We start from the raw sequence: 15,193 nt of genomic DNA on the forward strand, positions 1-15,193 counted from the left end.
TCTTGTCCCACAATCCGTTTGACCTGAAGACATGACCAGGTCCCTGAATGTGTGCAGGGGGACGCTATTGATTGAATCAAAATGGCGGCTTCACACAAAGCTGACTCAAGCGTTGCTGCTGATGCTATACAGACAAAAACTGGTTTTCAGTTTGTACATTCTTCAGGATTTTTCCATCCAAGGCTGGTTGAGAGTTTGTAGAACAATGGCTTCAGATTTTCAACATACTACTCTTCAACATTCTTCCTAAATGTAACAATGTGAGACTCACTAGGAGAACAGTGTAGTGAGGGCCACAAACGGCTGTTTATCTTTCCTTTCAAATGCTGCCAACAATATTTTCGGAATGGAAGACACCACAAGGCGCTGAGATTCGGTTGGCACCGAGGTGGTGTCCAGCAAGTTGCCGCACTGGTGTGGCCATCCTAAAATGCTGCGCCGAAAGTCGGCGTGGGGTGCCCGAAGGGGGGGGGGGAGGCGGCGCAAACGAGCCTCTCCCGCTTCTCCATGTGGAGGCACTTCATCTGCAGTGGGGCGCCGAGATCCGGATGGCACCGAGGTGGTGTCTAGCAAGTTGCCGCACTGGTGTGGCCATCCTACAATGCCGCGCCGAAAGACGGCGTGGGGTGCCCGAAGGGGGGGGGGGAGGCGGCGCAAACGAGCCTCTCCCGCCTCTCCAGGTTGAGGCACTTCATCTGCAGTGGAGCGCCGTCTAGCTGAGTTTCGCCCGCTCTTGCTGCTACAGCGACAGGCGGCTGCAACAGGACTCTCAAAATGGCGGCCTGTTCTTTGGATTTGGGCCTGGTCCACTAAAATGGCCCTGGGACACCTTAGAACTCGGACGCTTGAATTTTTTTTCCTTTCCTCTACATGCAAAAAAGGTAAATGCCCGGTACGTTACCTGCCTCATCTGCCACGATGTACTCTCCAGAGGAACCGAAAAAATATATAGTTATGGTAATTATACCATGCATCGTCATATGGAGAGGTGGCACCGATTAATTATAGTGCTGCACAAAAGAGAGATTTGGAGGACAACCCCCGACCTGCCAGTACATTCACCAAAGAAGTGGCACTGACAGCATCAGAGGCAAGGGAAACGGTCCCAAATATTCAGAAGAACTTTGGAAAGATTAAAATGACATGTTTAGATTGTGGCAAATTAATTTCATGTGGACAGATGAGTGTTACTCTAATAAATACAGCATATGAACATCATCATAGTCGATGGTTGGTAGAGACATTTTGACTATATCCTGGACCTGCCCGTCCTCGCCCAAAATGGCGCCGGAATAAATGGGACTCGTAACTCCTTGTTGTGTACTGGTTGCACAACCTTGATATCACGAGATACGTATGCAGTTTTGAAGCACATGGCGGGCGGGGACGAGAATTGATTGAATATTTCGACATCCCTATTGATATTAAGTTCTGATGTGTTATTGATTACTGTACTATTGAAAGTTCGAATTAACGTCACCCATGGTACTTGCCCGCAAATGTATATCTAGATAATTTTATTGTAACTGGCCCTGTCGTATTTTAATTATAAAATGTACGTCCACCGATTCCGCAACTGTTAGACACCTTAGTTCTTGCAACCTAATGGCCCGCCCGTTACGTTCCTCTACAGTGTAAATGTCTCCTCATCATATACGATTACAGTTTGCTCCGTGGCCGGCCCACGTGGTTATAGGCCCGTATTTGTATACTGACATTTTCACAATAAAGGTTTTTAAAAGAAAACATGGTAGTAGTATTTACATTGGTAAAGTTTTTAATAATAGTCACTGTTTTCGAATCAGTAAAAGGCAAGTGAAATAAAGCAGTCCAATTACATGAAGGGTAAAAGGTATAATACGCAGGAACACAGTAAAGATAAATGGTCAAGGGCTGTTGTGTTTTCTACTCCTGCAACATAAAGTGATCGATAAGAATCTGATATTCAGGCGTATCGGCGACTAAGACAGCATGCCGAGCCTCTTTTGCTCAACGGCTCGGTCATGGGACAAAGAAACGCCCTTTTTCTCGAAAAAGGAATATATTTTACTTGCAGGACAGTTGTAAATTTTCCGGGAAAGTACATTAGCCTGGAACATTATAACATATATGTTTAAGAAAAAATAATGTTCGAAAGTAATAAAAAGTGTAATTTTTAGGTCATATGACCAAGCCTTTCATCATTAGAATAAGAAAAGTAAAATGAACCAATGAAAAGTTTTATTAACAAGTCACATGACCTGTTATGCTTACGTTACGCGCTGCGCGCCGCGCCCCGGATCGCTTCCGGGAAGCTGCCCTTCGCGCACCGGAGCACTTCCGGATGCGCTAACACGGCTCGTCATATGACGCATTACGCGACAACGCAGGTCCAGAATATAGTCAAAATGTCTCCTCCAACCAGCGGTCGGAACACAACCCCTTTCAGCAGGCTAAATAGTTCTGTTAAATGACAACAGAAGGGACAGGCAACAAGAACCATCAGTCAAAGAGGGGAGGGCAAGTTCTTCTCTACCGGGTCACGTTGGGGCGCTACCGGAACTGATCGAATTGGTAGTCTACAGTGTTTCTGGATGTTTCAGACTGAAGCTGGCGTCAGCATGAGAGCACCACCATCTCGTAGCTCCGTCGTGGCCATTCCACGAGCAATCATGGCAGCCGCTCCCCACCAGAAGCCTGCGGGAGTCGGGGGCCCCCAAGACTTTTGTAGAATCTTCAAGGCTGAGGGGACGCTTTCGAGAATGGAGCCCAAGCCCTAGCAGACAAGCGTCCGAGTTCCAAGGTGTCGCAGGGCCATTTTAGTGGACCACGCCCAAATCTGAAGAGCCGGCCGCCATTTTGAGAGTCCTGTGGCAGCCGCCTATCGCTGCACCGCAAGAGCGGGAGCAACTCAACTACATGGTGAGCGAGACGCTGTAGTCGCAAGAGCGGGCGGTAAACAGCTGAATAGCGGAAGAGGCACAGTGTAGCAAAAGCGGGCGGAATGGCAACTGAAACGGTAAAGGGGCGCCCCACTACAGCGTGTCTTTAGGTCAAACGGATTGTGGGACAATGTCAAGAATGGAAGAGTCACCAAAAGGCAAAAAGTTCCGCTTGACCCCGGGAGCCAGCCACCTATGTCGGGGGCGATCTTAGGCCACACCAGGGCAACACGACTTGGGGAGGGGGCCGGAGCCAAGCGCCCCCTCCGAGTCCGCGCCATCACACCGTCCCTCGGGGGCCTCCGTCAAGCGGTTCAGGGAGGCACCGCATCACATTGTTTTCAAATGCAGTCACGTCCTCAAACAGCCCCCACTTACATTGAGAATAGTGAAGCTGTAGCAGGTGCAAATAAGCTTCAGACAGTCTAACAAGCACTCCTCAAAACTTTGAACTATCAGAGTGCATGAGTTTCATGCTCGACCGATTGAGCTAGCCGGATTGGGCAACAAAAAGTATAAAATAGTTATGTAAATAGTTATTTAATAAAATGTTTTACCCTGTTACTTTGCTGGTGTGTTGTATATATTTGTAATATTTGCATAGAGTTTATCGTTATTTTGGGCGGGGTGGGTGGCGGAGCCGAGCTGTCTTGCAGCCATTATGGTGTGGAGCTCAGTTCATCTCACTAGTTTCGTATTTCTCATGAGGGGTTGTTCCTAATGTTTCTATTTTAGCGAGGTCAAATAGAGATCCCATTAGTGGCCTACTGATTTTGCTCGATTCCTTTTGTTTTTTTACACGATTTTTCACTATCTGCAAAGACTAAACAGAGTATTGCGACTCTGTGCTTGTTTGTAAATAGAGAATGAACCAAAGAGAACCAATTCTAAAACAGTAAATGCTTGGATAACAATCAATCAAATGGAGAGAGAAGCAGGCACGACGGATTACAACGGGGGCAAAGGCCTGCGTTAACTACCCTTCACTATCTGCAAAGAGAGAGTACTCCTAATAGAAATGAGGGGGGGGGGCAGCATTCAAAGCAGATCAGTGTGCATAAACACGAAAAATTGTTACTTACCACGTACTTGACATTCGACAGCTTATGATATTTGCTATTAAAAAACCATTGAAATTCACTGAAAAAAACATAGGTTAGAGACCATACATAGTTAGGAATTAGCATTTAAAAAACCTTGAAAATTCACTGAAAAAACCATAGGTTATAGACCATATATAGTTAGGAATTAGCATTTAAAAAACCTTATTTTACTCACACAAAACCATTGAAATTCCATATATAGTTAGTTGCACTAACTATATATCGCGCACCCGCAATCCACTGCTGATGATGTCACATATTACATCATTCATGACATGGTCAGTGACATCACTGATGACATCACTGATGACATCTCAAATGACATCACTGATGACATCTCATTTGACATCATTCTTGTGCTAATACAATAAACCTCTTCAGACTCTAATATAACCTTAGATACACTCAGTGTATACAGACACTCACACACTGTCACTCATCCATGGAGTTACTCACACACCTAGTCAGTCATGCAAAGAATCAATCACACCTCCATTTCCTCAACTATACAGTTATACACACCTTACTTATTCAAACATATACTAACACATATTTACTCTCTTATACAATCCCTGATACAAGTTCACAATGATCCATACAGCCACTCACACATTCAGTGGCTCTCATGCACAGTTATTTATATATGCCAACTCTCACATGTACTGTGTTTTACATATGTACTTACTATGACATGTAGCATTGAGATATCCATTCACTCATCAATACACTCATGCACACAGTCAACCGCCCATGTAGCTGTTTCCACATGCACTCTTGAACTCATACACCTAGTGAATCAACTGCTCACACATCTATGCACAGAGTCACACACCTCCCAGCCACCCCCACACAAACTCAATCTCCCATACAAATACTTGGGCAACCAATCAATAACACATATAGCCTCTCGTATAGCTAATGATCAACACATGCAGCAGTTTACATCACAACAGACATACTGAAGCACACATTCAGACAGTTTAGTCACTAACCCATGCATTTGGTACGACACATTTATTCACTCACTCATACAGTCAGTCACGCACCTACTAAATCCTTCATCCAGACACTTATACATCCACTCATTCTTCAATATATCAAACATATTTAAACTTTACAGAAACACACAGTCACTGGATGATGTCATCAGTGATGTCATCAGTGATGTCATTTGAGATGTCATCAGTGATGTCATCAGTGATGTCACTGACCAAGTCATGAATGATGTAATATGTGACATCATCAGCAGTGGATTGAGGGTGCGCGATATATAGTTAGTGCAACTAACTATATATGGAATTTCAATGGTTTTGTGTGAGTAAAATAAGGTTTTTTAAATGCTAATTCCTAACTATATATGGTCTATAACCTATGGTTTTTTCAGTGAATATATATATATTTCAAAGAAGCATCAGATGCATTCCCCAGTTACCGGAGCTCATGGTCCTTCAGGGTGGTCTCACGAATGTGAGCACGGGGCAGCCCACAAAATTCCTTCCAAGGACAACAAACAGGTGAGACCCAATGCAGCAACAGAAGGCTTTATTTCAAAATCACAGCGCCTGCTCCAAATGTCTAACGTTTCGGCGTCATGCCTTGCTCACAGACTGGAACGCAAGCGCGCAGGTGCGCTAGAGTCTTTTAAATGCGGTGCAGCACGTGACTGTGGGGATGTACTACAATGTCCAGAATGCATAGTGCGGGATATGTCAATAACGGCAACAGTTCCATTTATTTATTTATTTATTTATTTATTGCATTTATATGGTGCAACAGCTACCCTGAGGGTTTCCCGGCGCCCTGGATCAGTATTCCTAGGAAGGAAGCAGTGGGCCATTATTGATTAAACAACCAAGATTTCACTCCCTTGCGAAAGCGTAGATAACATGGTTCTAGCCGTAGTTGGAGGGGGAGTGAGTTCCACAGTGCAGGTGCTAAAAAGGAGAAAGAGGGACCTCCTAGTCGAGTCCTCTTTACCCTAGGCACCATGAATTTTACTTGATTCATTGAGCGTAAATCACACGCAGGTAGGTGTTTCTGGACTATTTTGCATAGGTACCCCGGAGCTGCACCAGAGTTAATCCTGTGCATGTAGCATAGTGCTTTAAACTTTACTCTGCTAGTCACTCTCAGCCAATGTAGATGTTTCAGATGTTCTGTCATCCTCGTGCGTCCTGGGAACTTAAGGAGCATTCTGGCTGCAGAATTCTGGACTACTTGCAGTTGATTCAGAGTGCCTTTCGTAACTCCTAAAAATAGGACGTTACCGTAGTCTAATCTAGACGTAATTAATGCCTGTATGACAGTCCTCTGAGCCCCGTCTGGCAGTTGCCACAATATTTTTCTCAACCATTTAAGGATGAGAAAGCATGTGGAGGCAGTTTTGGTTGTGTGTGTCCGCATGGACAGCTTGTCATCGATTATTATCCCCAGATTGCGTGCGGAGTGCACTGCGACCGGGGTAGCGCCCATTTCGGGGGGCCAGTGCTTTGGGCCCCAGAGATCTTTTTGATTGCCGAAAATTAATAGCTCTGTTTTATCCCCATTTAGTTTTAATTTTTTTGAATGGAGCCAATTGGCTATACTGAGTAGTCCAGATCGAAGGGGAGAGATATCTGCTTTTTCTGTAGATGTAAGGGAGAACACAAGTTGTGTATCTTCCACGTAAGAATAAATGGTAAGATCCATCTCTTCAGCAATTTTGGCTAAGGGAGTGACATATGCATTAAAAAGGAGGGGGCTCAAAATGGAGCCCTGTGGCAATCCATAGGGGGGCATGTGTACTTCTGACCGGTTATTTTATGAGAAGACCTGATGAGTGCGATGCAAAAGAAACTGCTCCAGCCATTCTAGGGCTTTCCCTCTAATTCCAATGTCTTCTAGGCGCTTGATGAGGGTTGTGTGGCATATGGTGTCAAATGCGGCACTCAAATCCAAAAGGATGAGTGCCACCTTGCCTCCTGCATCAAGTTCTTGGCGTATGACCTCGGTGACCCCAAGTAGGGTGGACTCCGTGGAGTGACCTTTCCTGAAGCCTGATTGTGAGTGGTGCAGCAGGTTATTATCAATGACACACTCTGATAGCTGCTTATTAACATGTTTTTCTAGTATTTTGGACATAATCGGTAATAAAGATACCGGACGAAAGTTGGAAAACACTTCGGGGTCGCTGTTAGCCTTTTTTAGTAGGGGGACTACCATGGCGTGTTTCCAGTCATTAGGTAGTACAGCTTCTTTTAGGGAAGTATTTAGTAATGCTCTCAGTATCTCCAAGACAGGAGTGTCCAATTGTTTAAGGACGTGCGCAGGCAGAGGATCTAGGGGTGAACCTGATTTTATGCTATTCAAAGCCGTTCTAAAGGCTACATCGTCTATTGGTTGCCATGTTCTAATTTCTTGTTCTCTAGGGGGCTCTCGTTGATCCTCCAAAGGAGGTATAGGGGGTCTAATATCAATACCATCCTTGTTAGATGTAAAATTGGCATATATCGTAGCTATTTTTTCATGGAAGAACTTGGCAATGCAGTTGCATTGGGTGGATGATAGGATAGGAGGTTCAGATAGGGCTGCTGCACCAGCTGGATTCTTAAGGACCTTAAAAAGAGTCCCTGAGTGATTCTGTGCTTCTAAGATCGTGTTTTTGGTAAAGTTTCCCCTGGCGATTTTACATGATAGGTGATAAGTATTAAGTGCTATCTTATACTTTTCCTTATTGGCCGGATCGTAATCTCTTCTCCATTGTCTTTCTAGTTTTTTGCATAAGCTTTTTTCCACTTTTAAATTATCCGTGAACCATGGAGCTGGAGGGTTTTAAGATTTTTGTTTGCTTACGGTCGGGGGAATGACCGTTAGAGCAGCATCTGATAGCCAGTTATTAATTCTGTAGTGGTCCTCAATTGTAATTTTGTCTACCTCAAAACCCGGATTAGATCTGGTTAATTGTTCGTCCAGGTCTTTTATGTGAAGTTTTTTCCATTTCCTAAGCCACATTTCTGATTTTTTGAAATTTTTATGAGCAGGAACCCCTATAGTAAATTTACTGAGAAAGTGGTCCGACCATACAATGGGTACTGTCGACTCCCAATTAATGCGGTCGAAATTGGCAAATATGGGGTCCAATAGATGGCCGGCTTGATGGGAAGGGCCCGAGTTTCTCAGGTGGATGTTTAATGCCTCCAGATCTGAGAGAAAGTTATCTATCATCGCAAAATTACGATCTTCTAAATGTAGATTTAGATCACCTAAAATGGTGAACATGGAGGCCTCCAGTAAGAGAGGTACTAAAACATCAGGCAGGGCAGCCGTCCATTCCCCTCCCGCCCCCGGTGGGCGATAAATCAGGAGTCCTGTGAGAGTTATTTGAGGAGTTAGTGTGAGTTTGAAAAGTCCTGCTTTGCAGTTGCCTAATTTTACATCTGTCCATTTGCATTGAAAGATATTTTAAAAAATGACACAGATGCCTCCTCCTCCTTGGTTGGCCCGATCTTTTCTAACTATCGAGTAGTTAGGAGGGAGGGCTGTGGCTATATCTGGGCCAGAACCATTTGATAACCAAGTCTCTGTTAAAAATAACGCGTCTGGCTGCTGGTCCGTTAAAAGATTAAAAATATCATTTTTGTGTTTTGGGAGTGATCTACAATTGGTAGTCAGAAAGGAGAATTGGGTGCCTTGTTTATTAAGCTGATTTGCTTTAATAAGTTTAATATCTCCAGGAACACCACTGATTCCCAGTGGTGCGTGAGAGAAGGAGAATTTACAATACTGACAACAGCTCGTGGGAGAGGCCGGGTGCAGCGTGCTACAATTATCGTTGCATCTCGTTCGAAGGGCTAGCAAAGTATTCCTCGGGTATCTGGGGGCTGTAGGATTTTGGGCAGGGGGGGTGGCCCCTGGTCCCGTCTGGTCGCGGACGGGCGCAGACGGGCTCGCCGCCGGCACGCCCACTGCGCTCGTCCGCTGCGCGACGTGCACATAACCGTCTAAAGTAGTGCTTCCCCAGGGTAGTTCCGCCCTCCGACCTCTGACCTGTCCCTGCCCCGCCTTCACTCCCTCCACGTCAAACGGGACGAACCCGTGGTGGAACGGGGAGCCAGCGAGCAGAGCACAGGCGTCAGTGAGGCAACTAAGAGGTACTACGTGTATTAAAAAAGTTTAAAATAACACAGTTTAACACACAATTCTTAAAATCCTTCGTTTTTAAAATCTCTGCAGGTTCAGTGCAATTCACAATGTGCAAACAATGCTAGTCGGCGGTATCTTAATCATACCCCCACGAGTCTGCCAGTGCAACTGATCCAGCGAGTCCCTTGAAAGCTCTGCACTAAGTAGTGCTTCCCCAGGGTAGTTCCGCCCTCCGACCTCTGACCCGTCCCTGCTCCGCCGTCACTCCCTCCACTTCAAACGGGACGAACCCGTGGTGGAACGGGGAGCCGGCGAGCAGAGCACAGGCATCAGTGAGGCGACTAATAGGTACTACGTGTATTAAAAAAGTTAAAAATAACACAGTTTAACACACAATTCTTAAAATCCTTCGTTTTTAAAATCTCTGCAGGTCCAGTGCAATTCACAATGTGCAAACAATGCTAGTCGGCGGTATCTTAATCATACTCCCACGAGTCTTCCAGTGCAACTGATCCATCACAGCGCACATGCATGATATACACTTGGGTTATATTTCAACAGACACGGCAATGCAAAATTTACCGCTACTCTGTTTGTAGATGCATTTGACTCCGAAGAGGCCACCGAAGCCGCAAGATCGTGACAGTAAGTCATCCTGTCCGAACCCCTTCCACGCGTCTGCCTCTATCCTCAGTGGGTCCTCGGTGGGTTTGGGAGGCTCGAGTGGACCAGTCTCCTCAATCAACATTTCAAAGAAGAATCAGATGCATTCCCCAGTACCCAGAGCTCATGGTCCTTCAGGGTGGTCTCACGAATGTGAGCACGGGGCAGCCCACAAAATTCCTTCCAAGGACAACAAACAGGTGAGACCCAATGCAGCAACAGAAGGCTTTATTTCAAAATCACAGCGCCTGCTCCAAATGTCTAACGTTTCGGCGTCATGCCTTGCTCACAGACTGGAACGCAAGCGCGCAGGTGCGCTAGAGTCTTTTAAATGCGGTGCAGCACGTGACTGTGGGGATGTACTACAATGTCCAGAATGCATAGTGCGGGATATGTCAATAACGGCAACAGTTCCATCACAGCGCACATGCATGATATACACTTGGGTTATATTTCAACAGTCACGGCAATGCAAAATTTACCGCTACTCTGTTTGTAGATGCATTTGACTCCGAAGAGGCCAACGAAGCCGCAAGATCGTGACAGGAAGTCACCCTGTCCGAACCCCTTCCACGCGTCTGCCTCTATCCTCAGTGGGTCCTCAGTGGGTTTGGGAGGCGCGAGTGGACCAGTCTCCTCAATCAACATTTCAAAGAAGCATCAGATGCATTCCCCAGTTACCGGAGCTCATGGTCCTTCAGGGTGGTCTCACGAATGTGAGCACGGGGCAGCCCACAAAATTCCTTCCAAGGACAACAAACAGGTGAGACCCAATGCAGCAACAGAAGGCTTTATTTCAAAATCACAGCGCCTGCTCCAAATGTCTAACGTTTTGGCGTCATGCTTTGCTCAAAGACTGGAACGCAAGCGCGCAAGTGCGCTAGAGTCTTTTAAGTGCGGTGCAGCATGTGACTGTGGGGATGTACTACAATGTCCAGAATGCATAGTGCGGGATATGTCAATAACGGCAACAGTTCCATCACAGCGCACATGCATGATATACACTTGGGTTATATTTCAACAGTCACGGCAATGCAAAATTTACCGCTACTCTGTTTGTAGATGCATTTGACTCCGAAGAGGCCAACGAAGCCGCAAGATCGTGACAGGAAGTCACCCTGTCCGAACCCCTTCCACGCGTCTGCCTCTATCCTCAGTGGGTCCTCAGTGGGTTTGGGAGGCGCGAGTGGACCAGTCTCCTCAATCAACATTTCAAAGAAGCATCAGATCCATTCCCCAGTTACCGGAGCTCATGGTCCTTCAGGGTGGTCTCACGAATGTGAGCACGGGGCAGCCCACAAAATTCCTTCCAAGGACAACAAACAGGTGAGACCCAATGCAGCAACAGAAGGCTTTATTTCAAAATCACAGCGCCTGCTCCAAATGTCTAACGTTTTGGCGTCATGCTTTGCTCACAGACTGGAACGCAAGCGCGCAAGTGCGCTAGAGTCTTTTAAATGCGGTGCAGCATGTGACTGTGGGGATGTACTACAATGTCCAGAATGCATAGTGCGGGATATGTCAATAACGGCAACAGTTCCATCACAGCGCACATGCATGATATACACTTGGGTTATATTTCAACAGTCACGGCAATGCAAAATTTACCGCTACTCTGTTTGTAGATGCATTTGACTCCGAAGAGGCCAACGAAGCCGCAAGATCGTGACAGGAAGTCACCCTGTCCGAACCCCTTCCACGCGTCTGCCTCTATCCTCAGTGGGTCCTCAGTGGGTTTGGGAGGCGCGAGTGGACCAGTCTCCTCAATCAACATTTCAAAGAAGCATCAGATGCATTCCCCAGTTACCGGAGCTCATGGTCCTTCAGGGTGATCTCACGAATGTGAGCACGGGGCAGCCCACAAAATTCCTTCCAAGGACAACAAACAGGTGAGACCCAATGCAGCAACAGAAGGCTTTATTTCAAAATCACAGCGCCTGCTCCAAATGTCTAACGTTTCGGCGTCATGCCTTGCTCACAGACTGGAACGCAAGCGCACAGGTGCGTAGAGTCTTTTAAATGCGGTGCAGCACTTGACTGTGGGGATGTACTAAAATGTCCAGAATGCATAGTGCGGGATATGTCAATAACGGCAACAGTTCCATCACAGCGCACATGCATGATATACACTTGGGTTATATTTCAACAGTCACGGCAATGCAAAATTTACCGCTACTCTGTTTGTAGATGCATTTGACTCAGAAGAGACCAACGAAGCCGCAAGATCGTGACAGGAAGTCACCCTGTCCGAACCCCTTCCACGCGTCTGCCTCTATCCTCAGTGGGTCCTCAGTGGGTTTGGGAGGCGCGAGTGGACTCCACAGTCCTGTAGCACATGGACCCAAAGGTGAACACGAGCACAAACAGGTATATATATATATATATATATATATATATATATATATATATATTACCTACTGGCGGTCGCCAGTAGGTATGTATAGTTAGGATTTTTTCCCTATGGGATTTTTGAAAATTCTATGTCTAATAACTTTGGCGTTTGTGGACGGAATTGGCTGAAATTTTCTGGAAAATGGAACATTTTGTTTCTGAGCAGCCCCTGAAAATTTGGGGGGGGTTCGTCCAGGGGGGGCCGAGAAAAAAGGGGGGTCCCAAAACGTGTTTTTAACATTGAGTTTTCCATAGGGCGGTTGGCCTCACTTTTAGCCCGAACGGGTGAATGGATTTGCATGAAACTTGGCAAAATTGTAGGGACTGGTAGCCCGATGTGCCTTTTCTAGGTCTCAATATATGTGCTCCAGTGGATTTTGAGAAATTAACGTTTAAAAAAAGATATATATCTGTAAGCGCTCCGGTCCGCGGACCTTAAGCGTACCGGAACTTCGCGTAGCTAAGCTGATTGGCTCTCCGGTGTCTGTCAACATTCTAAACAGTCCGGAGCGGCCGCCATCTTGTCTCTCGGTAGGATTGAGAGACAAGAGGAGGCCAAAACAAAGGCGAAAATGACCATAAGGGGGCATACTAGATCCTCCCTGACCCCCTAGGTTTAATGTGGAGGTTTTAAAAGGGCCCCGCGGGGCAAAAAAACCAAAAAAAATGTTTTTTTTTTTTTTTTTCGTGGGGAGCGCCCGGTCCGCGAACCGGGAAGCGTTCTGGGCAGCGTACTGCAATGAAAAATGAATGATAGACTTTTCAAATGCTGTATGTTAATTGATTGTTGTTTTTGTTGATTATTTTTTTTTTTTTTTTTTTTTTAAGCATTTTTTTTTATTGTGATTGTGTTTCATAATTTATTAAACTTTCTAACATTTCATTGTCAGAAATTTCATAATTATCATGGAATATACATTGTAGTCTCTGAGGGTGTAAAATGTCCTCATTTGCAAGGAGGTTATCTACTGCTTGTACACATTGCAGTAGTTCATTGTCCCAAGTTTCATCGAAAAATTCAATGTCAATTTGATCAATTGTATCAATCAATTCTTGGCTGCTCTCTTGCAGGTCCATTTCAAAAGAAACTTGGTTTTCGCCTTCCATTTTGCCTGAAATTTGGATTAAAAAAAAATATATTAGTAGAGATAGGGCAATGTTGGGAATATTTTTAGATAGGCATTTTTTATCAGTGAATTTATCTTTGGGCAGTGTATAGTATCAGAGTGGAAGTAGGAATATAAAAAAGTGTATGTGATTTAACGTAAGTAAATTCATAATTATACAAGAGAAGCCTAACTCCATCCATAACTATAACAGAGAAGTCTCTCTAAATCTATAACTACTACAGAGGGATAGTATATATCTATCAGAAAAAGTTTACCATATTAACTTATAGTGCACAATATACTTCAGTTTTAAAAATAAAAACTTACCTTTAGAAAGAAGTTGAAGGAATTAGTGAAAATACTATTGAAATGTACAGCAAGAAGTAGTAGTCAAAATGGCTGTGTTTTCTTCTCTTCCTTTATATATATTCAGGTATATAACCAATGAAATGTCAGGTAAAAAAAGTAGAAAATGAAAGTAACATTTTCATTGGCTGTCAATTCCAACACTTCAGATGTGTTTTGTGAAGTAATTTACCTCAGGGTATTTAGAGAGGTCTACAGGCTAAATGACTAAATGGAATTCCAATCAAATTTGTGAAAATGGTAGGGATTGGTATGTAGTATGAGCTAATCTATATTTGGTGAAATTGTCTCCAGTGGCTTTTCTGTGAACTACTTTCCCACCTTTTTTGATGGTGCGCTTCCCAGGGAGCGACCCGGTACGCGTACCGTTGAGCGCCCCGGTTCGCGAACCTTAAGCGTTCCGGGAGTCCACCATTTTGTGTTTCGGTCGAATTAAGATACAAGATGGAGGGCAAATAATGTTCAGAATGGGTAGAAGGGGGCACGGTAGAGTTATCTTGACCCCCTAGGTTTTCTGAGGGTGGCTGAGGAGGCTTATATGTGCGGAAAAAAAAACATTTTTAAAAAACATTTCGCAAGGTTAGCTCCCGGTTCGCGTACCGGGTAGCGCCCCAGGGAGCGTACTTTGTTGGAAATTAGTGAAAAATGTTAGAGTAAAATAATAATTGTGAGTGATCAGATGTAGGGTAGCTCTGAGAAGAGCCTTTGGGTTTATGGTACATTTAGGTACTTATAAGTAGGTACCAATGCACATTCTTAAATTCAGAGTGAAAACTCTGTTGCCCTCATCTGAGAAGTGAACTCCATCTCCTCTGTAGATATCTTGCATGTAGTAACGCAAGTTATTGTTGTACAGGGAGCCCATTCCATGGTCTCTCATGTAAGCTGAAACAGATTTGTTTACATGCTTCCTCGACTTCTCAATTTGTGGACAAAATTGGTTTGACCACCTCCATTTCTGTCTTTGGCATATATTTGAATATACCAAGGCAGTCTGAGGAAAAAGTGCCATTAATTGCTCAAAGGTGTCCTTTAAAAGCATTTCCAGACCTACACCAGTCAAAGTGCCCAAGTCATTACCTCCACAGTGCACAATTAACAGGTCAGGTTTGGGCAAATGCATAAAGGTTTTCACCAATGGTATCAATTGGTGACATTTTAATCCTCTGTGGCCAAACCACTTAATTTCCACATCTTGTAAATTGAGGTTAGGTAATTTCCTGTTTTCAACGTACCTTTGAGCCCAGTGAATATAACTATGTCCAACAATCCAGACAGAAAACATGGTGAGAGAAGGTTCTCCTGCAGTCAGATGAAGTGTGGCAATGAAATGGCAGTTGAAAAAATGAGAGTTTAAAATGAAAAAAACTGTGGAGTTTCTGTGTTCATGAAGCAGTAACAGTGATTGGTGGATTTTGATTGCTGAAAACAGAAAGTTAGGGTGCACGGATGTGTTCTTTGAAAGATGTATTTTGAATGGTCAATAAAAAATCATTAAATGAAAGAATGCACTGGATAT

This window comes from Lissotriton helveticus, chromosome 3_1 (genome assembly GCF_964261635.1).
Source record: "Lissotriton helveticus chromosome 3_1, aLisHel1.1, whole genome shotgun sequence".
Classification (NCBI taxonomy): Eukaryota; Metazoa; Chordata; class Amphibia; order Caudata; family Salamandridae; genus Lissotriton; species Lissotriton helveticus.